Source organism: Eleutherodactylus coqui, chromosome 5, assembly GCF_035609145.1.
Source record: "Eleutherodactylus coqui strain aEleCoq1 chromosome 5, aEleCoq1.hap1, whole genome shotgun sequence".
NCBI classification, from domain to species: Eukaryota; Metazoa; Chordata; class Amphibia; order Anura; family Eleutherodactylidae; genus Eleutherodactylus; species Eleutherodactylus coqui.
Window position 1 is genome coordinate 120903976 of NC_089841.1, and position 3529 is coordinate 120907504.

Here is a 3529-nt window from a genome sequence, read left to right on the forward strand (position 1 = left end):
GGCTTTCTTGTGTATTTATGCAGTCCAACTTGCAGAGGGATGTACCAAGTTTCTTAGGGGAGGCAGGAAAGCTCAGTGCAATGGCTATGTCAGGTTCAATTCCCCTGTTACCATGTGCTGATAACAAGGGCAGGTTAATCTGCACATAAAGAACACTTTTGTGATAAGATAAATGATATCTTTGTTTCCCATCCATGTCATTAACAGTGAATTACATGACATTTCCACCTCTTGCAGGCACCATCAAAGTCTTCTGTATTCACACATAGCTGTATAGCTCTTTCCTGCTGAGCTTTAAAATAAGGGGTTTGCAGGGGGTGTTGCTTCTATTAATTCAATCCAACTGAGAAGCAAACATTCACGGCCCAAAGCAAACTACAGACACTGAGCCTCCGCCACACGGGAAAAAATCTAAGATGTCATGTTATTCAAGTGCAAGAACACATCACTTTGTATTTGAAATGTATTGAAAACGCTGGGAAAACTAGATGTGTGCGCCTTGCTACAAAATGATAGGATTGTGCACAGTTATCTTGAATTTATGTGTATCAGTATCAAATAATCCTGTAGGGTGGTTTCACATTTGTGCTGTTCCTGAGTCTGTTTTTTAATAAAAACCTGAAGGAAACTGGACCCATAGCAATAGATTTTTTTGCTCTCAGCTTGGGGTCAGTTTGACTGCGTTCTGTTCGCTTTCAGTTTTTCTGAACGGATTAAAAGCATACATTGCAGCGTTATTGTTCCCGTAAAAAAACCCTAAAAGATAATGAAAAGTATCTTTCCGTTTTATTTTTTACATTTTGCCTTCAGTGTTGCACTGATCTGTTTTATCAGTACGCAGAAAAGCAAAACAATAGGTGACCACAGAGGGGGAGCTCAGGTAAGAGGAGGTGGAGGGAGCAACCCAGCCACCACCCACCAGCGAGGAGTGTGTATTGTGTGCATTGTGCTGGCTTGGAGGAAAAGCTCTGGAGGATCTTCCAGGGTGTAATTTGTGGAGTGTGCAACGACCTGCATATCCAATCAGCTACTGTACTCCCAAAACATATTTACATGCATGCATCAGTTTGTAATTAGGCCACATTCAGTTAAAAACTGATCAGTTTTAAAAGGACTCCAAACAGTACCATTTTTTCAATAAGTATATGGCAACAATACCATATACTTAGTGAAGAAAATGACCAAATTCTATGATTCAAACGCAGATGTGAAATCACCCTGAGGGTGCATTCAGACGACCGTATATCGGCTGAGCTTTCATGCCCAGCCAATATACGGCGTCTCTCTCTGCAGGGGGAGGAGGCTGGAAGAGTTGGAAGTTGGGAGCAGTGCTCTGAGCTCCCGCCCCCTCTCTGCCTCCACTCCACCGCCCTGCACTATTTTCAATGAGGAGAGGCGGGACGGGGGCGGAGCTAAGTTCCCCAACGTAGCCCAGCCTCCGTTGTGCCTCCTCTCATTGCAAATAGTGCAGAGGGGCGGAGAGGGGGTGGAGAGGAGGCAGAGAGGGGCAGGAGCTCAGAGCACTGCTCCCGGCTCTTTCAGCCTCCCCCCCCCCCCCCCTGCAGAGAGAGACGCCGTATATCGGCTGAGCATGAAAACCCAGCCGATATACGGTCGTCTGAATGCACCCTTAGGGCCTCTTCATTTCCATTTTGCTGATCCATCAAGGGAATAGCAAAGTGTAAAGAAAACATGTCAGTTTTGCACCCCCTAGCAATGTATTGAAACTGATGATCTTCAGTTTCAATCCGTTTCTTTATTTTTCGTCTCCATTCCATTTTTTCACACTGGAACAAAAGAGCGGACTGCTGCACTTTGGTTTCCAGTTACAAAAACGGATCTGTTTTTTCTTGCATTGTAGTCAATGGGAGATGGATGAAAATGGAAAGCAATCAGTTTTTCATTTGCAGTTTTGGTTCTTGAGCACCATAGGGGGTTGTAGCTCTTCAATGAATGTGGCTCAGTGGTTAGCCCTGCTGTCTTGGGCTGTCTTGCAATGCTGGGGTCCTAGGTTCAAATCTCAAAGACAACATATGCATGGACTTAGAAAAACTCCAGAGAGATGTTGCTTTTGATCAGATTTGAACCTAGAACACTGTAAGGCAACACTGAGCCACATTCATTGAAGATATGGTGGTGGCACTACCATGTAATGCAGATGTTTCAAGGGGAGCACAAAAACCTTCTATGTGCTTAAGGGCAATATCTACTGTTGTATGGGTTTGGTTCACTCATTTCTACCAGGCTGCACAAGAAAGTAAATTGGTTTTTAATGCTCTGATACGGAAATAGATGGAAAGCATCAATCAAAAAAATGCTAGTATAAACGTAGCCGTAATGGGTTTCTCTGTGATTAAAGAAAAATTAGAGTGGCTTTGCACAGGACAACTATCTTCTGAATAATCGCTCAATAGCCATTAATGATAGTTGATGATGCATAAACACATCCACCAACCAGGTGCTGAGCAAGCATTCGTTCACTAGTTGCTAAGTCACTTCATTTCAGTTCACCTAAAAATAGTTGGTGTAAAAAGGTAATTGTTGTCTTTCAACAACTAGAGGCCCAATTAGATGGGACTAATGTTGGGCAAACGATGCCAGACACTCATCCATGCACCTGCACGGGAGCTAATATCGCTGGCTCACAGCGAGGCGGCAGGAGGAGATTTCTCTCCTCGCGCTCCCCCGCCACTCTACCTTGACTTAACATAGCGGCAGTTTAGTACTAAACGGCTATTTACACTGAATGCTCATCATTCATCTCATCGTTTATCATTTATGCTGCATAAACAATGGACGATGAGCTGAGCGATGATCGTTCAGTGTAAATAGCAGCTGTTCAGTATTGAACGGCTCCTATGTTAAGTCAATGGAGAGGAGCGGGGAAGCGCAAGAAGAGAAATCACCTGCAGCCCCCCTGCCTGTGCTGGCCGCTCTGTGAGTGAGCCTGCGCTACTAGCTCCCGTTTGCCCGACATTCGTCCCATCTAAATGTGCCTTAACTAACAACTGTGCAGGGAAATGTTCATTTTTCCCTCCCACTTAATGCTCCTACCTGTGAGTGATCCTTAAATGAACAATCCAAGCTGGTCTTTAAAAGAGCACTTATTGCTACGGCGGCTAGCTGGTTTTGGTCTTTAAAGATACTCTCACTGCAGCACAAACCTTTCAACTGAACCAGCAAGAGATCGCAGCAGTGAGTGTTCACAAGAAGACCACTCGCAAGTATTTATGTGCATTTAGTAGACTCTGCAACCAGGGACCATGCATTGGGGAGGGCTCAAAATTTCAAATACACACCCACCAAAGAACCTCAACCCCCTAACTAGTTGATGAACGATATTTGGCTTGTGTAAATGCTCCCCACAGTTTATTCAGCGATTGCAAAAGTGAACAACAATCGCTCTATATGTGAAGGTACACAAACAACAGCCATTTGAACCCTTTGGAGACTATTTCAAGCAACTATTCAGACTATAGTTGTCCCTTGTAAGTCCACCCTTAGGCTAACAAGGGAGTGCTGGTGTCGC